Here is a 26,573-nt window from a genome sequence, read left to right on the forward strand (position 1 = left end):
ACTATATTAGTTGAGTCCCTGACTCCTGGGATTTGGCTTTATTCACACATGGTCCTTGACATAAAGTAGGTGCTCAATAGATACCCTGCTGAGTGAATGGACAAGTAAATGAAGAAGTGTGTGTGTGTGTACATATAATATATGTAGCTGCTATTTAATGTTATTTTAAAACAAAAAACAAAAAAAATCAAGTGTATTCCTGTAGTTCATTGATTTTCAATTGGTGTGCCACAAGAATTTTAAAAACATGTAATATCTGAATATTTAGTTGGGGGAACTGACCTCTTTTCCTTAGATTGTGAAATTGAAAAATGACAACAGCCAACACAACAATAGCTGTCCCGTGTGAATGCCCCTCTTGAACTTATATAAGCAATAGGCCATGTAACAGAGTTGCACCTTGTTGGTAACGTCTGCTTGGCTAATTCTTGGTATCAGAAATCCCTTTTTATAAGTATAGGCACCTGGTTTTTAAAAAGTCACTTTGGAGCAAAGAGTGTAGGTAATTACTATTATTATTTTATAAATCAATCAAAATAATAACCTATTTTTAACAGATTGGCAAAAAACATTTTTAGAGTGACACAGAATTTTAGTGATTAGTTTATGTGTGCCATGAGATAAAAAAGGTTGAAAATAGCTGCTCTGGTTTATAGTAAATCATCCAGAAAAAAATACCAAGAAATTATTTATTTATAATTTTATCTTATTTTCAAAAGGAAAGAAGCAAAATCAAATAACAATTTGTATCTCAAATGGAGGTAGCCTGGTATTTTATAAATATTAAACTTTGTTTTCTTGCTATAATTTTATACTGTTATTAAACATTAACTATAATGTTTAATTTAACCATTAACTATAAATTTAACTAACTATACTTATTTATTTATACTTTAATTTCATAGAGAATTTGAGGTAGCCTATAAGAAATGCAAATATGAAATAGTTGAGTTAAATTTTTTAAAATATATAATCATAATTGAGAATGCATATTGAAATAAGATAGCAATAAAAGGAGAAAAATAGATGCTTAAGTCATAACTTCCCATATACTATAGTTGAAACACCCAAAGACAAAATGGGGTAAATAACCAGATAAATACTTTTCTTTGTATTAGGGGGAAGAGAGGTTACCAATTATTTTCTAGTGAGTTATTTCTGAAATAAGGTTTCATGTGGATTTCATATGGGGAATATGGAGAGATACAGTGGGAAGAAAAAGCATCAAGAATATCAGATCTGCAAATTCAACAGCAATAGAGAGGTTTTATACGCTGTTTCTGGGCAGTCCCTATGAGCCCATTCAAAGACATGTGGCTCTTTTTATTCAGTGCTAAGTCTTAAAAGAATATTTGTAGGAGCTATGGGTCTATATAAAATGTCTGTCCAGTAAACATCCAGCCATTGTTAATATAACAAGAATGGTTTACATGATATCTGTGTAACCTGGCAGCCAAGGAGAATGAACTGGAATTTGCATGTGTGAACAATAATGACTTCACTGTACTAGTCATTTGAGGTGGTAGATGCTATTGAGTGAGCATGTGTACTGTATTGCCATCAAATTCAAAGTGACTGAGTGAGTAGAGCAACAAATCCACATCAAATGTTGCATTAAGCTAAAACATTCCTCCATGGAAATAATCAGATGATGCAGAAGGCTGCAGCTATGGGCAACTGGTGATGGGCAGCTTCATCACAATGTGCCTGCTCATACTTTACGTCTCATGCAGTTTTTTGATGAAACATTAAATCACCCAGGTGATTCAGCCCCTACAGCCCAGATTTGGTGCTCTGTGACTTTTGGCTTTTCCCAAAATTAAAATCACCTTTGAAAGAGAAGAGATTTCAGACCATTGATGAAATTCAGGAAGATACAATGGGGCGGCTGATGGTGATCGGAAGAACTGTGTGAGGTCCCAGGTGCCTAGGTCCCAAGGTGCCTACTTTGAAGGGGACTGGGGCATCATTGTCCTATGTACAATGTTTCTTGTATCTTGTGTCTCCTTCAATAAATGTCTCTATTTTTTGTAGTACGCAGCTGGATACTTTCTGGATAGACCTCATGTATATAGCACCCAGGGTCCAGGTTCTCTCTGAACACCTGCCTGTTTGAGCTCTTCTTCCTCAGAGGACCTTGGTAGAAGTCAAGTACAGTCCCTACCACCTGAAGAACACCCAACACTTCATTTTATTTGTTTTGGTTGAACCAACTTCCTCCTCATAGTTTTGTTTACTTTTTTTTCCTTCTCAAAGCATTGGATTCTATCTCCTCCCTACTTGAGGTATTTTTAGGCTATTTTATTTATGAAACCAGGCCTCTCAACCAAAAGCTTTCCAGGTGCTCAAAAGTCCATTGATGAATGTACATTTCTTCTTGAGTAGCAGTCAGGGACGGTGTTAATGATGGAGTAGGGGCAAGTTCTCTTGTGATGTTGAAGTTTGCAGATGAGATTTCCTTAAAACTTACAGGACTGTCTAAAGAGTTACACTGAAATGTATGCTTGAATTGTCATTAGAAATATGGTGTATTTTGTATTTTATTTTGCTGATAGATGTGAAGTATTAAGTAAAATAAAATCTGAGCTGTTCACTTAGCTATTAGCATTGAAGTTGATTTTGATTGTTTATTCACATGTTAGCTTCTAATGCTCAATGACCAGTATCATCCTTATTAAGTTTACTACATGGTAACGCTCTAAAGAGGAAATGTGAGCTCTTATACCAATAATCATGAGGTCGAACAGAGTCCCTGTTAGGTTCTGAGAGGGAGATCATATAAGCACCTGTTTAACTTCTCCTTCACAATGCCCACATAAACACCCTTCCCACCCCAATAAATGGGGTAAATTAACTAGATTTGAGCATCAACTGTTTGTAAAAAATATTTTTCCCTCTGAGGATTCAAAACAGACTGCATGGGGTTAGAGCCACACTCTACTAGCTTACTAGTTGTACTATGACCTTGGGCAGGCTGCTCTATCTCCTTGAGGCTCACAGAGTTGTCATGAGGATTAAATGAGTTAATATAAAATTCTTCGATCAGTACCTGCCATACACTAAAACTTATATAAAGGCTTGCTAACTAATAAAACAAAACAAAACATAAAATAATAATAAAAAGCCAGCAAACACTTCTATGGTGAGAAAATGCTCTGAAAATTTTGCATCATGATCATTTGTAAAATAGGATAATTATAGAACCTGCTTCAATAGAGTATTGTGAGGATTAAATTAGATGATCCAGGTAAAGGGCTTGAAATAGTGCCTGGGACATAGACGACCACCTCATCACATCAATGCTGATATTACCTAATTGTTGCTGCTGCTGCTGCTTCTACTGCTTTATCCTGATTATCATTTGCAATACATGCTTTGGCATTTTTCTAACAGTTTAAAAACATATATTTTTGGTACCATTTTTAAGCTTCACTCTTTTTTTTTAAAGATTTTATTTATTTATTTTTAGAGAGAAAGGGAAGGAGAGAAGGAGAGAAACATCAATGTATGGTTGCCTCTCATGAGTCCCCTGCTGGGAACTGGCCTGCAACCCAGGCATGTGCCCTGACTGGGAATCAAACCTCGATAGTGTGGTTTGCAGGCCCACGCTCAATCCACTGAACTACACCAGCCAGGGCACCATTTTTAAGCTTCACTCTTAAGTACTTCACTGTATTCACAATAAATACATGTCCCTGTTGAACCCAAAGACATACTAATTCTTACAAGTACTAAGTCATGAGAAGAGTGTGCAGGAGACAGCCTGCACCTGCTAAAGGAGGCTCAGAGGAACTCTTGTTTTTGCTCACCTTCACCTGAGTAAGGACACAGTGACAGCGCTGGGCAGCTGTCAATGTCACAGGGAATGGAAAACTACTGCTGAGGAGTTGTCCAACTGGAAAAGATCATCTTTGATGCTCTGAGGCAATTCTGACCACAACCCTGTCCCTCTGCCTTTGCCTTCCCAACTTTTAGTATCTCAGGCCCCCCGAGGACGTCATCCCGCCTGGTTCTCTCCAGTTCTTCCTGGACCCAATAAACAAACATCCCAACTGGGAATTCTGAGGATTCATACTCCCCCTGTAGGAAATACAACTCAGCTGATCTTTGACATTCATTTCTGAATGCGCATTTCTGGAAACATTACTGCATCTTTAGTAGGGGAGCCAAGAGAGAGCAGGGGGGTTTGACTGGCACACACTTTCCAGAAGATCTTTTTGATGCTATTCTTCACTTTCCTGATTTCGGTGCCCAAGATAGGACTTATATTGCCCCTATTTTATTCTTCTGTCCTTTTTCTATTTTAGCCTTCCCGTTCTCAAGTGCTCTGTCAGGAATTCCTTTGGAGTAGAATTAGCCTCAATTGAATGGAATGAGGAACCTCAGAATTATGGAGAATTTACTTTTTAACAAGTAAATGTTAATATAGTTTCCTAGAAGTCATTGAGAATGTCAATCTTCTGTTTTGAAATCTATAAAAGGGTAGCTGTTTCTCATTTTAAATGTTAGTTTAAGTAACTGCTTATGTGCAGATGTTTATCACCTGTAGTAATTCTATTTTTTGCCCAATCTCTTCCTTTGGTTTTAAGTGCCGTTTATTGAGAGCTGACATAAACCCCACCTCACTGGGAGACTGCAGGGAGAAAGAAGGGGCCAGGACAGATCTCTCGAGCCGTTATAACTGAGAAGGTATTGTCATAGCCTTGAAACCTGTAACAATAATCAGCAACCATATAAATAAACAATTTAGACTTGTTTAAACGGATGTGATTTCTCAGAGGATAACCAGGTCAGAGAATCAGCAAATGGTTTAGGTAGGAGTTATCTTAAAAATAAAGAAAACCTAAAAAGAGTAACTCCACACCTTTTAAACTTTTTTCATTAAAAATCTGCGGCAATAATGTAATGCAGGAACTGAGGACCTGAGCTTCCCCCAGAAAGGATACAAGTCACAAGATTCCAGGAAGAGGAATGCAAAACCCAAAAAACCCCTCAAAAAAACATTATTAATTGTTCTCTTCAACTATTTTTGCTGATCCTAACAAGCCAGTCTCTTATCCTTCAGGCTTAATGGGTGCAGGGAGCCTTGGTTATAAGTTGTTATTGTCCGTCCTCCTGGAAGAACCAGTGAAGAGGAAGGATAAGAGAAGTGGGAGGAGGAGGCTTGGCAATCGCACAGGGAGGCTGCTGCCAGCCCAGGGGAGAATGCCGAGCACACCAGGGTGGGAGTGGGAGCAGGAACAATGCAACCAGTCAGACTGGAAGTTCAGAGAAGGGAATAGGCGGAAATGAGAATAGGAGGCATTATTCTGTTTTGTGGAATTACTCATGAGAATACAGCTAGATGTTTACATTAAGCATTGAAACGAGTTATGTCCAGTTTGACCTCATGAAAATGTTTCCCCCTGGATATTCTTCCAGTCCTAAAACACACCCATCCCCAGAAATGGGGCTCATGAGGTAAACAAAGTAATTGAAGAACTCTATCAGAGTAACCCTTAAAAGGCTGCGGTGCTCAGCTAGTCATTGCAGACAAAAGTTACACTATTTGGAAACCTAAGATTGAGGTGGATTGCAGCCTTAACAACTAGCACATGAAATGCTCATAAATGCGTAGCTTTTAACACATTACAATAGTTCAAAGTATAATTAGAGAGAGACCCTGTAATATATTAAGGACAGTTCCAGTAATGTATTAAGGACTTCTCCAAAAGTGTGCTGCCTGGGGGGCTTACTTTGCCTTTTGGCCACAGATCTCAGAATAAGCAGGATAAGAAATTAGACGTCCAGGATGACTTCTTAGCAAATCAATTCTTTGCTGGGCAGTTTCAAGTCTAACCCCTTTGGAAATTCATGCCGATGAAATTAGATGCCGCTTGCCTCTCACTGTTCTCATTCACGTCCTATGCATCTGTGCTGTATTAAACAATTGTGCTAAAAAACTGTCTTCAGCACAGCAAAGTGAAATCAACTGGACACTTTAAAAAATGCTGAATCCCGGGTCCCACACTTCCGCCCCCTTCAGAGACTCTGATTTCATTGTTCTAGAGTGCAGACTGTACTATAAGATCTCCTTAGAACATTCTAACATGAAATGGTTCAAAATTTAGAACTGCTATCAGGAAAAGATTAACCATGAGTAGGTTGAATCACGCATTACACCAAATGGTATGCTGGCAGTAATCTAAAATTACTGTGGCACCTGAAAGAAACAATCCTTAACCCAGGCTGGAGATAAGGATGGCTCAGGGAAGCCGTCAGGTCTGAGGCGATACCCGAGCTGAGTATTAAATTATGTAGAGGAATTGGCCAAGTGAAGATGGGGGTGAGCATGAGAGAGACCGAGGCAGGGGGAGCGGCCTATCGAAGGCAGGGAGAGGTGAAAGAAAGGGCCTGAATATTATGTTGAGGAAAGAACTGAGTAAAAAGCCCAACAGACACGTCACATAGTTTATAGCCGGCTGCAGACAAGGAAGTTTCTTCAGAAACCCACTTGAGTTGGCAACCCTGGGACTTTCAGGACATAGCATCTTCTTCCTTTCTTACATCTTCTTCCTTCCTTATATTTGTCGATATTTGATGAAAGACAGCCATATCCTCGTACTCTGAGTTATGGACTCACAGTGAAAGAAGAAAATCTAACAGGGCCAGGTTTTTCCAGTGGAGCTGTTAGTTGCTGAAATGGATTCAGGAATTGTTTTGTAAGGTGTTTAATATGTGTCCACTTATATCAGCTACAGAGTCACTTGTCCAGAAGTGCTTGAGCCCATCGCCCCAAGTAAAGGTCCTCTGTTGTCTCTAAATTAAGTGGCCATTGAACAGCAGGGAGGGCACATGCGGGGTAAGTACTGGGAAACAAGGTAAAAAAGACTTTCCTGATAGAAGAAGAGGTGCCTGTTTCTTTCTTATCCCTACAAGAACTCTGGGGTTGGATCGTCACCACCTAATTATGTCAACAGACCCTGCTGTACGTTTTGAGCCCTGGACTCTTATTATCTTTCCAGTCTGATTGCCAAACAAATACAGGTGGTTTGCAGGCAGGGTAAACACTCTGTGTGTCACTTCCAGAGGAGTTTTGGAGGTTGTAGGGAAGCTGTCTTTATCTGATGTGGAGTCACTGATATGATAATATATGTTCTCCGCTATTGAAGCTGATGGTCAGTTCTAAAAATGTGACTTTAAAGATCTGAAATGAAAGAAGTTTACATCTTGGCAAACCTTTAGCACCACAGTGAGAGTTAGCATAGGAGGGAGCTAGGCCTTCCAATGGTTGTTTCTGTTTAGATATCTTTACAAAAAATATATGTAGCATATCTGGCATCGTGGCTTCGTCTATCCTTTCACAAAGAAGCTTCCTCTCTGCTTGGATCCTCCCAATTTATAGGCAGAGTTGACAGCTGGTCCAAGGTTGAAGAGTCATTGGTGTCAACCTTGGAACAGGCAGAAGGACAACTGAGCTCCACCTCCTCAGGATAAAAGAATAGTCCATTGTCTATAAGGTGCTTGAACTTGGTCAGGCAGCCGTGGTCTCCAATTTCTGGGGTTCTTTTATCCTTTTTTGTTTTTATGAAATATTTTAAAGTGTGTACACATAGACACACACATACCCTATAATATTTTTAACTTAACCTTAGCATTTTACGTAAAATCATCTGCATATTCTTATTGATTTGTGTTGTTTTAAAACTTGGTTTTTGAGTAGCGAATGCTGTGAATTTTGTGGAACTCGGTGGGGATGATTTCTTTCAAAAATTTTCATGTATATCTAACAACATTTCATTCTCATCACATTTCTCAAGAAGTCATTCTTTACAAGTCATTTTGCTCAGGCTTTGCTCTGCCTTTGCTCTGCAACTCCAATGTCTAACCAATGAATATTTAGTCAAGAGGTCAATATTATAAAGATTTATGATTTTGAAATTTGTCTTCTTTTCTACTTTCTCACTCCTTATGGCAATAGCTTATAATTTCTATGCTCTGTAACACAGAAACATAGAAACCATACACATTTGTTTTAAGTTAGGATGTTTTTTGTTTTTATAAAAATGTGATTTTCTGTATGTATCACCTTCCCAATATTTGTATCACCTGTTCCCCTCATCAGTAAGTCCTAAGCATCTTTACAGCATTATTTTTAGTGATATACCTTAAACTAGTGAAATTCATAAGGATTATTTTAATCTGAATATATAGGATGTGGTAAAAGTAGGTTTACAGTTGTGAATACATAAAACACAGTTTTTTCTTATATTCTTATTTATTATTATATTATTTTCCATACAAAGAACTATACATCTACTTTTGCCACACCCTGTATTTTTAATATAAAAATGCTTCATTGCCTTTTGACCACCTTTTCCATGCCCTCTGCTCACCATCTGGCTAATACTTTTTCAAAGATCCTTTTGTCCTCACACCTTCATAGTACGCACACACACTATATATGTATGAGGTGAGGGGTGTGTGGAATCCAGCCAGGCAAAGCGCTCACACTAATGTTGAGTAATGGCTGAGGGCTAGTACTGGTTGGTGATGTTTAACGACCCGCTCTTGGGGGTGTGCGAGGAGCCCTGGTGTACACTGTTTACCTGATTCAGGGTTGAAATGCTCCCTCGCACCAAAGCCCTTTTAACACTACCCATCTTGTATCAACTTTCCCCAACTTTCCTGATATTGTAGAAACTCACTGTCACAAGCTATGGGAGCTGGCTCCAGGATGCCACAAGATGCTATTGCTGCCAACAATAGAAGGTGCTGTGACTTGCACAGGGCACCCTGGGGCTGATGGAGAGACTCCTCTAAGGACCAGCTTCCTTTTCAAGAAATCCCAAAAGTCACTTCAGCTCCCTTTCTTGATCCAAAATTGGCAGGACATTGGAAAATTCATCTTTCTAAGGATCTCAGGAGTCTGTTCTAGATTCCCTAGGGATCTTTAATGTGGGATTGGGCAATCAGGTTTTCATGGACTTCATGGATTTATCTCCATTTACCAATGTTGAAGCTAAGAGCTTATCCAGGCATCAGGCAAAAAGTCATTAAAGTACAGCTCAGAAATTACTTGTCCTCAGCACCTGGAACTTAGAGTTTTGAAGAAGAGGGTATTTGAGAGATCAAGTACCTTCTCAGGTGGTTCTTAAGCCCAGTGATGTTTGAAGACTTTCCTAATGGGTATTTCCTTCATGACTGTAATTGCCCTAAAAGGGCAGATATAAGATGATACTCAGAAACCATGGGACAGAAGGGCTAATATAAAATCCAGTTAATGATCATTCTTTCTATAAAACTTAATTTTAAAATAACTGTAAATATTTCCTAAGCTCTATCAGCTATCTAGGTTTCAGGAACTTAAATCAGGGGACAGTAATGGGAAGAGTTAAAGAAATTTAAATATAGAGAAAAGTCAGTAAGCATTGGATTCTGGCATTTTCTAAGGCCGCATTTCAATCCATTGTCCTAATTCTTTCTCCCCGAGGACAGAAACTTGCTGTGGCTACTCCAGGAACAACATCTGGGGTTCGACAGGACCCTGTCTGAGAGACCTAATCAGGAAACACTGAAAACTGGCTTCCCATTCTGAGAGTGAAGAAGCTTTCTCTTTTCCTCTTGGGTACGTTGATGAGCCTTGGGACTTTGGTCCCATTCAGGATATATACTTTCAGGGAGAGAAACAAATGGCTTTTCCATCTGTCATTTGCCTTGAAATCTGAGCCACCATGGGTCTGAGGAAACTGAGATCAGAGAGTTACAAGCTTAGCTTAAGGCTTCATTCATTTATTTCCCAAATATTTACAGAATGCCTGTGGTGAGATACAGTCGTAAACAAAATAGACAAAATCCCTGCCCTTATGGAACTTACATTCTATTAGAATAGAGCAAGAACGACGATAAGCAAATAGACTAGTGAGTATATAAAGTATCAGATGGTGAAAAGGCTAAAGATAAAAATAGAATATGGAAATGAGGTAAGGGTCCTAGAGGCAGGGAGCTATTTTATGTAGAGTGATGGGGGAACAATAGCAGAGCAGAGCTGGCACAGAACCAGGCTGTGAGCTCTGGGAATGTCTGGGGAAGGACATTCTATCAAGGTTCCAGGAAGGGCGATGGCCATGAGCTTTGTTTGGGAGCTCAGATCTCTGCCTGTGAAGAGTTCCGGAAGAATGATACCTAGCCTCAGGGTTAGACTATAACTGGTCACAGTCTGGATGGTTCCTTGGTGCCAGGCCTGCAGGCAACCTTTCCAGGAAGAGGAGTGCTCCTCAACACTTCTCTGAGAAGCGCCTCAAATCCAGCAAAATATCTGCCTATCAGCTCTTCATTGCAAGAGGGAAGTTCAGATAAACCAGACCTTCCCCTAAAAGTGTCTGTCTCAGTGTTTGATCGATTTGGGCTTGTCCTTTGAGTCATTACTGACAACAGTGGAGGTGGTAATCTGATCACATGGGCGTCTCTCCTGCACTTTGTACAGGTGAAGTCCACCTTTATAAGTCTGTGGATACAGTTGATGTTGACAAAGCCTGGGGCCATTCGCAACCACACCTCTTTCCCCGATCCTCTCCCCCAGCCATGGGTCAGAAAGAGTCCTCTGCTTTTTGTTACCAAATGCCATGTTGATATGCATGCCCCTGGGAGAGTCCAGAAGTCTCCACTATGCCACCTTATTGAGATTTACATTTTAATATGTCCTTGACACAGTCCTGTCCTTTCTCTACTGACTTTCCCAATTCAATTCCTCACATTGAAGATTATTTTAGTAGTGAACTGGCTTATCTCTACCATATGGGTTAAAGGCTGCAAATCTATGCTGGGCAAACTTTCCCCCACGCCAGCCAATAAATTCTACTCTCAAGCCTTGTTGAGGTCTTTGCCTTATTTCTAAAATAGGCAGTGAGACACTGTGGAAATGCTCTCACTGGAAAAACTCATCCCCAAAGCCATCCTCTCTGCCCTCTCTGACCTTTCTAAGGTCACTCTGAAAGTCCTTACATGTTCCAAAGAGGTCACAGGATTTTCCCCAGTGCCTCCTTGCAAGCTTGTTGTAGAGGTTTTATTAAAATTGGTGAAAGCCTTTCTGTTCCAACTGCACCCACACAAAAGGATCATTATTGATTTGACCTTAGTTGCCAACTAGCCAATTTTTTTCTGTGCTGATGGAAATCATGGACATTTCCAAAATGCTCAGTCGTCATGCCACCCCACACACCAGGCCAACCAGGGTGTCAGTCACATCGGCTGTGTGCACCTACCTGAACAGTGATATTCCCAACCAGGAACATACTCAGCAAGAAGGAAGAGCAAACTAAGGGAAGACTGAGCCTTCTAATACCATCCTCGCCCTCTAAAAATAGTAATAGCACCAAGGAGAGCCGAACTTCAAGGGCATGACCAAGCCTGAAAGCTGTGCTTCACTTAAGCAAAAAGATAGCAGCTGTAGTTTTCTTTGAAACATTAACAATAATATCAACAACTTCTTCCCCAGCTTTTTGAAATGAAAAGATAGAGAGAATAATATAACCTTTAGTTTTATTGAGAAAGGTACCAGAATTGCTCAATGTCCCATGAAATTCACTTGAATGGAGCCTGTTTGAATGTGCCAGCTGGAGGAAGTATTATTTATCAAAGCAAACAAACAACATTCAGCAAGGAAGCAGAGCCTGTGAAATAACGTGGAAAATTTTTCCCCCAAAACTCCTGTTTTTAGTGCTTTCCCTCATTAATGGTTCATAATAAATTAAATGGGTTTTGTTTGTTTTCCAAAACTCCCCAAATAGCCTATTTAATGGAGCTCTTTCTGAGCACTTTTCTCATGGAATGTCACAGACCCAAGGACAACGATACACTTGCATAGATTTTGGATGACATTTGATTTCAACATTGCCTTAGATACATCAGGACGAAATCAGAATCTGCGCATAAAAACATCAACGGTGATTCATGGAGACGAGAGCCCGTGTGTTATGCAGAATGTGGGGTCACCACATAACTCTCCTACCTTCTCTCCCCTCGCAGGTGAGGTTGTCCTCCAGTCAGGGGCCGTCCCTCTTGGAAAAGAGAATGTTCAGGAAGTCTCCAAGTTCTTTATGAAGTAGCCTCTTTTTTCACCACCTATGTTAAAATAAATGAGGTTGTATTGGTGCCAAATCTTTGAACCCAAACATACTTGTTTCAAGAGAAACAATGGAAGCTTTTATTACAAAGTTTTAATATGGGAAAGGATTAGCTAGGTAGTTGTTCAAGCACATGGGCTGATCTTTAGGGTAATCTGGTTGTCTTGACAGGAATACCGCAACAGAGCGGGCCAGCTCTTTGACCAGATTTCCATACTCTTACAAAACTAAAAGTGAAGGCATCTTCATTAGGGGTTTGCTTGCAGGGGCTAGTGGAGAGTTGGCTAAGAAGAGATAATCAATTGGAAAGGGATGGCTAATAGCACTTGTGTCTCATCTATTAAAACTCATTCCCGATTTACAATAAATATAAAAATGAGTTATCCACAATGACATCAGAGAATAGCTTGGTGACAAAGACCAGAAGTCATATTAGTGGTGTCTCTCTAGAAGATGAAGATTGTTGTCTTTGAAATAAAATGAACTTCAGTGATGGGGGAGAGAGGGAAGTCAGGCAAGATCTTTTAAAAAATAAAGTAGAAGAACCACTGCTTTAATCCACAACATACTCTGAAATGTTTTAAAGTCAGAGAGACGTGAACATGAGGGTTTGGGGGGGGGTTGTTTTTGTTTTTACCAGGGACATAGTTGGCTTGCCAAGGAAACTAATTTAGCATAGGTGAAACTAAATAAGTGACAACCAAATTCTTATCCTGTTTTTGGCTGTCCTACACCCAAGCTGTGTGTTTTCTGAACCACAGATAAAATGAGCTGCCTGCTTAGCTTTTAAGGGCAGATTGAGCAAAAAGAAAAAAAGACTCATGGACATGGACAACAGTGTGGGGATTGCTGGGGGGAGGGGATCTAATGGGAAAAATACAATAAAGATTAAAGTTAAAAAAGGAATATTTCAAGACTTTAGCAACTAGAATTTGGTTTCAAGTAAATCTAGAAGCTATGTCTCCAGGAGACAACTCTCTCCACTCCTTCTGAGGTTTAAACCTGGTCATTCTTCTCTTTCCTGAGTTTTGGCCCATAGGATCTTGAACTGAATTCTGTAATGACCTTAGAAATAAGTGCCTTTTACTGGAGAAGAAGCATAAAGACTTATTCTCCTGCTTTTCTACCTCCAAATTCCCGGTGACTACTTGGCGATAATTTTAATAAGGTACTTTTTTTAAAGAACCATGTTTTGATCAATGTACTTCTCTACAATCAAATTTTTAAATATTTAAATCAAATATCCAAACATTTATAGACTCCCTTTTAAAATATGACAAGTCAACATAAAATGGAAATCCAGAATAAATTATTATTTGTTGAGGTGGATGTAGCCTCTCCAAGGCCTGTGTTTCAAGACCCTGGCAGTAGCAGAAGTAAGATGTGTGTGGGCTGGGCAGGGTCCATAAAGTAAGCCATGAAAATTCCTGAAGGGCAGAGCCTTTCCAGAAAAGTTTGATTGTTCCTTCATTTCTTCTGGGGAAAGTAAAAGGAACACAGATTTCTCTGGGGACACCAAATACCAATTTGGTTTGTCAAGGCATTCGAGCCTGGTAGCAACCATCAAGGGCAGTTTCTAGTTCTTTCTTCTATTATTTGCTTTTTATGTGGGCCCCTACATAACCTACGTTTATGATGTCCTTTGGGAATGGAGCCTTAAAGGAGAACAATGCCCTGGAGTTCCTTCCACTTCAGATGCTTTTGTTTAAAGGTACATAAATGTTTATTGCACACTATTTATAATAGTGAAAGACTGAAAAAAATACATTTCTGCTGGCAGAGAATTTATTAATCTGCTTAAATAATTAGTGCTACATCCATAACAAAGATACTATGCAGATGTAAAATAGAATAATATGTATTAAAGAAAAATCCAATTAAGATATATGCATCATTGCAAATATGGAATGTTCTCCAATATATAATATTCAATAAAAATGCAAAAACAGTGCTCGTGTGTGCATTAAAATATAAAAATATACTATACTTGTGTGTGTGTGTGTGTATATATATATATATATATATATATATATATATATATATATATATAAATATGCCTGCAAGACACATGAGAAACTGGGTCATGATGACTGTCTCTGCTGCTTCAGATGTTCTTGATGGCAGCATCTAAAAACTCAGCTTTCCTTTAAAACATTAGTTTATTTATATCATTATAATGCTGAATGATTAGCCTAACATCTTAGAGATGTCTGACCTTTTCAAACTTTTTGATTCAGACTGGCATGGTTTATCGTGTCTTTAAATACAGAACCTTTCTTTGCCTAAGTATGTAATTGGTGTACCAGAATTAGGCACGGTCAGCAGCAGAGCTCCTCGTGCTGCTGATTCTCACTAATGCTGGCAAGTGTCCCCTGCACCAGACGCAGCTGTGCAACGTACAAGGACTGTCCAGATGGAATACCGGCCCAACATATAAATGTCAAAACAATAAAGAAACTAGAGTTCCAGCCAAGATGGAGGCCTAGGTAGAAACCCTGTGCTTCCTTGCACAACCAAAAGAAGGATAACAACCAATCTAAAAGCAATAAACAATCAGAAGTGCCAGAAAATCACACACCATGGAACTCCGACAACCAAGAAATTAAAGAAGCAGTCAACCAGACCAACTAGACCAGCAGGAAGGAGACAAGGGACATGGGGCAGACAGGAGGACAGAGAGAACCCATGACAAGGAGGCGGAATGCAAGGGCAGGGCTGGCTGAAGGTGAAACTGAGACGCAGAGCTGACTGTGGATGGACTACGGTGGGGGATTTCCACAGTGGGAGAAACTCCCAGTCTCACACAAGAGTCCGTTGGAAAGTGCGCCAGAGACAAGCAGGCAAGCTGCATTGTTCCCTCTCTGACCCCTCTCCCACAGGCAGCATCACAGCACAGCAAAGATGGTTGCCCTGCCCAGGTGAATACCTAAGGTCCTGCCCCCTTACAACACATCAGGTATGCTAAGACAAAGAAATATGGCCCAAATGAAAGAACAGAGCAAAACTCCAAAGAGAGAGCTAAGTGACCAGGAGATAGCCAACCTATCTGATGGAGAGAGTTCAAAGCCCTGGTAATCAAAATGCTCACAGAACTGATTGCACTTGGTTTAAAAATGAAAGAACAAATGAAGGATACCCAAAGTTAAATAAAGCAAAATACTGAGGGAACCAAGAGTGGCAGAAAAGAAACCAGGACTCAAAACAAAAGGAAAAACTAAACATCCAACCAGAACAGAATGAAGAAACAGGAATTCAAAAAAATGAAGAGAGGCTTAGGAACCTCTGGGACAACTTTAAACGTTCCAATATCTGAATTATAGGGTGCCAGAAGAAGAAGAACAAGAGCAAGAAATTGAAAACTTATTTGAAAACATAGTGAAGGAGAACTTCCCCAATCTGGCAAAGGAAATGGACTTCCAGGAAGTCCAGGAAGCTCAGAGAGTCCCAAAGAAATTGGACCCAAGGAGGAACACATCAAAGCATATCTTAATTACACTAGCCAAGATTAAAGATAGAGAATCTTAAAAGCAGCAAGAGTAAAAAAGAGAGTTACCTACAAAGGAGTGCCCATAAGACTGTCAGCTGATTTCTCAAAAGAGACCTTGCAGGCAAGAAGGAGCTGGAAAGAAGTATTCCAAGTCATAAAAGGCAGGGACCTACATCCAAGATTACTCTATCCAGCAAAGCTTTCATTTAGAATGGAAGGGCAGATAAAGTGCTTCCCAGACAAGGTAAAGTTAAAAGAGTTCATCATCACCAAGCCCTTACTATATGAAATGTTAAAAGAACTTAACCAAGAAGTTGAAGAAGATCAAACACTATGAACAGTAAAATGACAACAAGCTCTCACCTGTCAACAACTGAACCTAAAAAAAAGAAAAGCAATGAAAAAAAGAAAAAACAATGAAAACACAAACCAAGCAAACAACTAGAACAGGAACAGAATCGGAGAAATGGACAACACATGGAGGATTTTCGGTGGGGAGGGGGAGGGAAGAAACGGGGGGGAAGGTACAGAGAATAAGAAGCATAATTGGTAGGCAGAAACTATATGGGGACAGGTTAAGAATGGTATAGGAGACAGAGAATTCAAAGAACTTACATGTACAACCCATGGACATAAACTGAGGGAGGGGGAATGCTAGATGGTTGGGGGTACAGGGCAGAGGCATGGGAAGAGGGAGAAATTGGAAGAACTGTAATAGCATAATCAATAAGTTATACTTAAAAAGAAAAATAAAATGATACAAATTAAAGAAACTATTGCCTCCAATTTATCTTTTTGTCCAATAATAATTTTCTACTCCCCTGGATTATTCCCAATGTTCCTGGACAGAAAAACAAGAAGTGTATATACACCTGGAGTCTCCCTGTGTAAAATTCTTGATGAAGGTTGGCAATTTCTCATATATTATTTGCTAAGAATTTTCAGGCTTCACTTATCAACTCATTTTTAAATACCAAATTTTTCTGAAAGTTAATGTATCCTTCACTTTGTATACATGCATTCTAGAAATAAGGCTGGATTTTTCTTGACTAATTAGCAACTACTGGGAAAAATACATTGCATTTGAGAAGAGCAGTGAGTCATGACACTTGCTTATTTGCTCTATCATGAAGTATCAGGAATGGCCTAATAAGTCAACATTTTGATCTGTTTGGAATCAGCACCATTTACTTTCCTTCTCTGTCATCACACTGCCCTTGAAAGCTGTGTGAGCAATAAGATAAAGGTTCACTTAAGGTACCTTCTGGATTTTTCAAGCATGTTCTCTTAATCTGTTATACTACTAACACATTCAAACAAAAAGACAAAATAAGAACTCCATTGGAAGTAGTATAATCTTTGCTTAGTAATTACTTTTTATCTGTTTATTTAATAAATAATTGTTCATCATCTATTATGTGCCAGCTCTGCGCACATGCAACAGTGAACAGCAGAAAGGTTGCCTCTGTCTTCTGGAGCTTCCAGACCGGTGGGAGACACAATCAAGGGAGATGACGTTTGCAATGCAGTATGAAGTGCTAAGATGGGTAAAGACACATCTTTGTAACAATACCTGGGAATAGCCCTTAACTGAGGCTGAGAGCAGGTGGTGAGGTTTCCCAGGAAAAAAATGACGTATAAGTTGAGACATGAAGCATGCATAGAAGTATAGCTGAGACAGACTATCAAGCAGAATTGTATAATGTTCATTTCTTCAAAGAGGAGCATGGGAATTTTCTGGAACAGAAAAGTATTCAGAGATAAGGTTACAGAGTTACGCACTACCAAGAGCAGTGGTAGCCACTGAACAGTGTTAGATAAAAATCAGATGGATATTTTAGAAATGTCAACCCTGTTGGAAGGTGGAATGTGGAGAGTGGCCTGGAGCTGATGGGCCAAGGATAACTCACTGCAGTGACCTGGGTGGGAGGTGATGGCTTCCTTGAAACAGAGGGAATGGAGATGGGAAAAGGAAGCAGCACAGGTGGGACCATGAGAGACTGAGGATGTGCGGGGGAGCAGGGGAGAAGCTGGTACGATACAAGAGCTTGGACCAGAGGGTAGAAGGTGGGGCTGCTTACTGAGGAAGGAACAGTTCAGGGTGGGGGACAACAGAATTAACTTGACTTCTACACACTGCCTTTCATTGGCTCATGGGACATGAACATTACACATGGTCAGGAGTAAGCTGAACATGTAGATCTGACATGAAAAGTGAGAACAGGATTGGAAACAGTTTTAAATACAAGTCAAAGTAAACAAAAAGTATTAGATCCTCTTTTATATTTTTTTGAGAATTATTTGGGAGTAGTTAACTTTATAAATGTCTTCTGGAATCTGCAAAGAAGTAAATACAATCTTCCACCCAGTCCTTCGAATAGGTATGACAGCACCATAATTTCTAGAGCTCGTTTACTTTTAACATCATTGTTGGCGACCAAAGAGAAAAGATAGCAATAAAACAAAAGAAACTGCTATAAGGGGATTTGAGTGAAGAACACCTGCCCCATGAAATGTATTTTTAATACAAAACAGAAAGTCCAGCCTGCGTGGCTCAGGTGGTTGGGAGCCATCCTGCAAACCCACAGGTCACCAGTTCGATTCCCGGTCAGGGCACAGGCCTGGGTTGCAGGTTTAGTCCTGGCCGGGATGTTTATGGAAGGCAACCAATCAATGTGTCTCACTCACACCAATGTTGTTCTCCCATTCTCCCTCCCTTTTCCTCTCTCTAAAAATAAAATAAAATAAAATTTAAAAATATAAAACATAAAATATTTCCAATTTCATAAAATATTTGCAATAAAAATTAAGTGCAAGTACATTTGAAGCCTATATAATTTCATTGACCAACGCCATCTCAATTAGGTAGAATTCAATTCATCTCAATTCAATAGAAATAAACTTTTAAAAATTAGATGCATGAAGTATAATATTTTGCTGAGTTTTTTATTTTCCAGTTTTTAAAAGGTTACTTTACTTCTCATATTAATAATTTTCAGAATGAGTGCTTTGTGTCTTTGCTGATCTCTACGGGGGCAGTACATACGCAGACACAGCTGCATGTCCTCTCCCCACAGCAGCCCCTGCCACTGCAGGCTAATGGCAGAACAGACACTGACCAGGATCTTTAATAGGTAAGGACCACATCCTGGTGGTTCCACTAGAGTTGCGAAGGAAAAATGTGCTTTTTTACAGTAAACTATACTTTTTATTTTTTGAAAAATTGGAAATCTGCATTGTGGAGTAGAATGAAAAATAAAATGCGAACTCACATTTCTTGTCTACCTTTTACTTATTCCGAATTTATTTCTAAGAGACGACTTTTAAAGCAGTCCACCTGGTCAGACGACATCACGTGCTACAGAGCAAGAAAGGGAAACAGTGAAATGCCCACAGGCCCAACACACAGATGACTTTGACCCTGTGGAGAGAGTAAAGGATTCCTCCACTGTGCTCATGTGTTTTGTCTGTGGATTTTTTTGTTGAAAGCTTGGAGGATACATTCTTGTCCTGATTAGGCCTCTAAATCCAGGGAAAAAGTGGACCCTGGCAGGAGTTTCCATTTATTACTGTGAAGACCCAAGAAAAGGAGTGATTACTCTATTATTTTGCTAAGGCTGTCGTAACAAAAGGCCACAGATTGGGTGGCTTAGGCAACAGAAATTCATTTTCTTATACTTGCAATGGCTAAAAGTCCAAGATTACGGGGTTGGCAGGTTGGTTTTTCCTGCGATTTCGCTCCTGGCTTGCGGACCACACCTTCGTGCCGTGTCCTCCCGTGGCCTTTCCTTCTTACTGCGTGTGACTAGTTATAAGGACACCGGTCAGACCAGCTTAGGGTCCGCCCCAAAGATCTCACCTCAACTAAACTAGCTCATTAAAGACCTTACCTCCAAATACAATAGGGTCACAGTCGGAGATACTGAGGGTTAGGACTTCAACTCCTGAATTTTAGGGGGCGGGGCACAATTCAGCCTGTAACACCCTGACGGCCTCAAACTCACAGGCAGGAGGCAAGAGCAGTTCTAAATAAAGGTTTTGGACGCAAAAGGGCATGGGCACCGTTCCCTCCCATCCCTATGACTTTAAAAAAATTCTTCCTTATGGAAAAGTAACAATTTAAGTGTATCTAAACACAGCATGTTAAATGATGGTTAAGGACATAGTTTGGCAACCCATGGAAAGCATAATTGAGTATCTTTTCACACACAGTTTTCAGCAAACTCGCCTCATAAGCTTGACAGAGGGGCAAAACCTCCAGACTGGCCAGTTGTTGACAGTTAATTCTGAGGGAGGCTGCTTCCAGATTTCTACAAGATGTAGCTTTTTTCTTCTTTTTTTAATAAAAGCACTGAGGCATTCTAAATCTGACAGAAGATAAATCCTAACAGCAAAATTAATGTTTTTTCTTTTAAAACTCCAGTTATTTCTTCCATTCCAAAGTTATTATATTTCTTATGCTGTCAAAAATTAAGAAATGATATTTTTAAAAAGTTTATAAGATTTTAGCACTAATTGTAGCAAGAAAGAATTTAAAATCAAATCTGCAGTTACATAAGACTAAATTATGTTTTATAACATTAAAAATATTGTGTGTTTGCATATATACATACATGTATGTGCACATATGTATATATACATGCTTCCATTCATAAAATTCACAAATCACATTATGTGAGGCATTTTTATAGTCTGATCTTTCTCACATAACTTTCTCCCCATCAAAACTAACACTCCCATATGGCGTGTGTTTTAGATAGTTGTTATTAGAAAATAATCAGATGCCAGTAAGGGAATGATTTATTGAAGTACTAATCACTTACTATGATATAGTGATTTTTAAGAGTCTTGGAAATAAAGAATTAACTACATAAGGATAATTCTTACTGGTAGGACATAAAATATTATGGCACGCTAGTAGAAATGATATCTTTGATAACTTTCCTCTGTCAATGATAGTTTTCAACCTTCAAGTTTTCGTATTTCTAAAGATTAACCTTCATTATAAAAGGATACTGAATTAGTAAAAGTGGGCATAAATCTAAGCTTATCCTACCCATCTTAGAAGTGACTCCCATAGCAGAATTCAAGGCGAAGAGGTAGCCTGCCAACGCAATGACCCCGGGCTGTCAGCCTTTGCAGAAGACGCACTGGGCACAGTGCAACCTCCCGAGCTGCAGTACAGGTACCGAAATGTTGGCGAATGTGTAACAACCCCTAACTGATAAGAGACTTTCAAGACATGGTCCAGAGTGAAACAAAAAAAAAAGGAAATTCTCATATGCCAGACATGCAAAGTAACTCAAAGGGAAAGTGCCGAGTGGAAGCTGATGCCAGGAGGCTCAACAGAAATCAGGAACAAGTTACCAGTTCACAGCTGGGGACGTGGGTGACTCGGGAAAGGGAAATGAGGCCCTGGGACTTGAAAGCAGAGGGCCAGGACTGAGCTTCGTGAGTCCAGCAAGGGGTCAGGAAAGACTTCCAGAAATAAAATGGAAACAAGAAAATGCCTAGAATAAATAGAAGGAAGCTTGTTAGCTACCCGCAGCTGTGTATTGAAATATAATCAGCCACAAGAAAATAAAACTGTAAGCCTGTTCTGTTCAAGGATAGAGGTCTGAATTCATGTGATACACAAGGTGAGAAGCTGACATAAAATTTACCAAAGACCATGTACATAGGACTACCAGACAGATGAACCCTCTGGAAGAAGAGTTTATGACTGAAAAAATCAACCTCTCTAAATAAAGTAACCACCATAAGAGTGAGCTGGCAAATAAATAAAGGGTTTGTGTAACACACTGGGAATGGAGATAATGGAACAACATTAAAGGGATTTCCAATTACACTGTTCAAATGGAAAAGAAAGAAAATCCTAAGACAAAAACAAGGTTGTGTGTAAAAGAAAAGGAAGATCTGAAAAATTATTCAATATAAATTTTAGAAAAATATAGTAATTACAATTTTTAAAAGCTCAAAAGGAAAAATTTAATGGTATACTAATAAAGTTAGAGAGCACAAGTGAATTAAAAGAGATATTCAAGACAATCATGTAAAATCCTGCACAAAGGGATAAATAAATGAAAAAATATGAAAGAGAATTTAAGATGTGGAAAAAAGAATAGAAAAGACTAAGCATTTCTAGAGAAAATAGAGAATAATATTCAAAGTAATAATGAGAGAATAATCTAGCTTATAAGAAACATCCCCAAGTTGGAGAATTTCATCAAGTTTTCAGCAGAAAGAAAAATGGAAGTCCACATATAGATACATTTACATATGGTAAAATGCCAAAAGGTAATAATGTGACCTTCTGACAAATCAATGTAAAAATGAGAAAATCTTAAAAGCCACCAGAAAGAAAAGATATATGTGCTGCAAAGAAACAAACTGGTAGCAGGTTCTCTCACCAGCAATGATGAATAGCAGAAAACAATTTTTCCAAGGATGAGAGAAAAGAATAGACATCTCCAGGTGCCATACACAACTAAACTATCCCTTAGTGAAAGTGAAATAATTAGATAAACAGATATTTTCCCATTGAAAGAACTTCTAACATTCTTTACCAAGAAGGAAATCAAACCAAGAAAGCAGTAGATGCAAAAATAAATGGTGAGCAAAGAAATAGGTAATAGATTTTGACAAATATAATTTGGTATTGACTGTTTGAGAATGTTTTTAAATAGATTAATTTAGATAATTTTAAAAGCTATGTGCAAGTTTTAAAAGCATGGTAGCACTCCACTACACACCTCCCAGAACAGCTAAACTGAAAGAGGTTAATATATCAGGGGTTGGTAAGGATAAGCAGCAACTAGAATGCTTAAACAATAAATTCATTTAACTGATCATTTTAAAATGCAAGAGAATTAAACAGTACATTCAAATAAATAGGAGGAATGAAATAAACAGAAGAAAAACATGAATTCCTACAAGTCAGTTTGAAAAAAGACAAAATCAGCAAAGTATAAAAATAATCAAAGGTAATAAAAAATAAAACTTACAAGGAAAACTGAATGACCAATATATTGAAATATATTTAATCTCACACTGTTAATCAAGAAAAACAGAAATTAATATAAGATATAATTTCATACTCATTTGATTAGATAAAATAGAAGTACCAAATATTGAAGAAAACATGAGAAATAAGAAGTCTAGCAAAGTGTGAGCAAGAGTTTATACTGGTACATTCATTCTAGAACCATCAGGCAAAACCCAATACACATGAAAATGCGTATGTTCTATATTTCTACAATTTCACTTCTGGGTAGATTCCTGGACGAAATTCTTGCACCATGAAAATCACTGAAGATTGAGGTCTGTCCAGAAGGTACCCAGCCATATAATATGAAAAACAGAGACATTTATTGAAGAAGATATGATATAAGAAACATCATACATAGGACAATGATGCCTCAGTCCCCTTCAAAATAGGCACCTTGGAACCTCACACAGTTCTCCCAATCATCATCAGCTGCCCTGTCATATTTTCCTGAATCTCATTTGATGGTCTGAAATCTCTTCCCTTTTAAAGATGATTTTAGTTTTGGGAAAAGCCAGAAGTCACAGGGCAACAAACCTGGGCTGTAGGGGAGCCAAGTCACCTGTATGATTTGATGTTTGCCAAAAAAAACTGCATGAGACATGATGCATGAGTGAGCACATTGTCATGATGAAGCTGTCAATCATCAGTTGCCAATAGCTGTGGCCTTCTGAATCATCCGAATAATTTCTGTGGAGGAATGTTCAAACTTAATGCAAAATTTGATGCAGATTTGTTGCTCTACTCACCCAGCCATTTTGAGTGCAACGGCTACACAGTACACATGCTCACTCAATAGTCTCTTTCACCCCCACTGTTCAGTACAGTAAAGTTGTCATTGCTCACACATGTGCATTCCCATCTATTCTTCTTGGCTGTCAGGTTACAACTGTCACACATACCGTTCTTTCTGTATTAACAATGGCTAGACTTTTTCCAGACCAACTTCACCATAGATGCTAGATAGATAGATAGATAGATAGATAGATAGATAGATAGTTTTATAGATAGTATAATAGCACTAATGTGAAAATTTAAAGAAATGCATAAAACAATAAAAGCATGAGAACATCTCTATAGTGGAAATATGTGTAAAAGAACCAATAGGACAAAATAGAAGAATGAAAAATTTTTAATCTGAAAAAATCACTTAAGAGTTCAAAGTAGTAGTAGGTACCTCTGAGTCTGGGCATCTTTGAACTTATCTTGGAGAGCACATATGTCATCCTAAATGTGCACAGATCCTGTCCAAGCCTCAAGCTGTGGTGGGTCCTCTTGGGGAGTGAACTTCCTGGTTGTTGGAATGGAAGCCAAAATAGCCAGCCCTTTAAAAGCAATTATTCTCAACTTAGCCAAAGAAAGGAGTTACTTGACAGGCTGATAGAATTTGAGGGAAATTTTTAATTATGGACACATTAAAAAGTTTGTTTCTCTTCTTAAGAAAGAATTTATTATTTATTTGTCCCCTATATAGTTCTTACTCAGAAAATATGGCTTAGAGCAAGATTCAAGTGGTAACATTATCACATACCCCTTCTTTCCTGTTTCACAGTTCTGCCTTGCTCTCTTTCACTGATGGGTTGATAGCAGATAATCAACTAATGAGTTCTCTCATAGAACATAATTTATACCTCCACTCTTACACTCTTATTATTTGAACTATTTTATTTAAATTGTATTTTGTTAGTTATTTTAAGTGGTCACCACCCAAAATTATTTAAGTTTCTAATTCATGGTCCTAGTATCCAATAGGCGCTAGGACCATGAATTGAGCACAGTAGGCGCTCAATAAATATATAATTTAAATTTCCTTAATTCATTTCTTCTGCTCTCTCTTTATACTATATTGTAAATATAGTAAACTTCTTGAGGACATGTATATTATCTTCCATAAACTCTACTTATACATTTTACCACATCTTACATATAGCAGTTGCTTCATACTGCTTGAATGATTACTTAGGTAGAAGAATATTTTTCATCTTTTTCACCAAAACAAAGCTCTGTATCTATGGATGTTCAGAGAGTCCCAGGGCTTGAAACCAGTGCTCTTTTGCAGACAACCTGTTGTTTGTGCTCTTAGCATTAATAAATCTATGTATAAAAAAGCCAAATTTCTAGGTATGCAAGATCAATCACTGCATTTAGCCATAATATTGTTAGAATAATCTGCATAAAAGCAACTAAGTTGCATTCTTTGTCTCTCAGGAGATTTCTTCATTTCTAAGCAAGACAGAGAGCTTAAACATTTTTATTACACACCAAAAAAACTTACTGATAGTTTAATATGCAACCTTAATTAAGAGAAAATTAATTAGAGATGAAATTTAAAAAATGAAAAATCATAAGTGAAATTTAATATCACTTAACTGTTATAGTACTTAAACAAATGTTATACACCATAAAAATTTGTTGTATGCTATAACATGCTGTAATCTTAGCATCTTTGCAGGCAAGGAAATTGAAAAACAATTCAAAATCACCACCAGGGGTACTTTTTTTCTAATGGAGCAACTCTTTTGTGCAAACAACTACCTGTCCTGTGTGGAGTCAAACAAGCTCATCACTGAGGGCAGGCTGCTAATGGCCTAAGTCTCCAATGAAGGTATTGGATTGGTCAAAAAGTTCATTTAGTGTGTTCCGTAAGACAAAAGACACATTTTTCATTTTCACCAATAACTTTACTGATTTGGATATTTTCATTCTGTCGGCTGTCACCTGGTATATAGGATTGATTGTTTGCAATTAATGTCTTGATTCAACTTCAACTGGTCTACTCAACTGTGGAGCATTGTCCAGTGAGAAATCTTCAGCACAAAATTTCGCAAACCACTTTTGACACATTCAGTCAGTCATAGCACCTTTTCCATACACTCACTGCACAAATCATTTTTTGCATTTCATTTGCATTTTTACCTTTCTTGAAATAATAAAGCATAATGTACCAAAAATGTTGCTTATTTTCTTCCGTGTTCAATATTAGGATGGCTACACAAAAATTCACCAGTTTTGATGTTTTTTTCCTGAAATGCACACTGATATGACAGCTGTCACAATACAGTCTAACAAAATTGTTTCAAATGAAGTTAAAGACAATTAAGTGCTACGGAAGCCATCTTATGCAAAAAAACAAACAAAATTTTTGGTCAACCCAATAAAACAGCTGCGAGAATCTTGAACCTATAATAATAACATCATCTCATGAGTAAAAAACATGTGATTGCATTAAAATAAAATGAGAATAAATATGTTGCGCATGCTCCAGTAGCATAAAGGGACCAGTGTATATTTTACTTTCATAAAACAGAGAAAGGCAGATTTCAAATTACTGGTAAACTTGATACAAAAAAAAATCAAAACTACATATTTCCAAAATGTTTCTTTCTCTTCAGTCAGAGTCTACCAACTATCTCAGGAACTTGAGAAAAGAGATAAAAAATAATGATCATGACTTTAAATCCTCTCTAAACATGATTTCTTTAAAGTTAAGCTTAGGTCTATTTGGCACTCTAGTATGTATTTGGTGTACATACACTCCATCTTATTTCATTAGAAATTCAGAGTGTTCCTATATAGTAGTATATTTACTGAAATTGAAATATTAAAGAGAAAATTGGTCTCACACACCAGGAAATATTCCATAGTATTCAAGCAGTCAACCCAAAATCTGCACAGTTGCCCAAATTCACTCTGATATTTTCCCTTTTCTCATCAGGTTCCTTCGGCCAAATTTCTAAAGATAAATTCTGAATCCACTGTCACAGTCAAGCCCCCACTGAGCCCTCCCTTACACTGACCAGCTTTCTCCTCCTTTGAATGCTGACTCTCTCTCTTCCCCTCTCAGACGGCACTTGTGCTATGGCGAGTCTGGGGAACTTTCTCTCCCCTCACTGGAGTGTAAACACTCTGTGCGTGGCAACTGTGCTTTATCAACGTG

This window comes from Artibeus jamaicensis, unplaced genomic scaffold (assembly GCF_021234435.1).
Source record: "Artibeus jamaicensis isolate MK-2021 breed Jamaican fruit bat unplaced genomic scaffold, CSHL_Jam_final contig_402, whole genome shotgun sequence".
NCBI classification, from domain to species: Eukaryota; Metazoa; Chordata; class Mammalia; order Chiroptera; family Phyllostomidae; genus Artibeus; species Artibeus jamaicensis.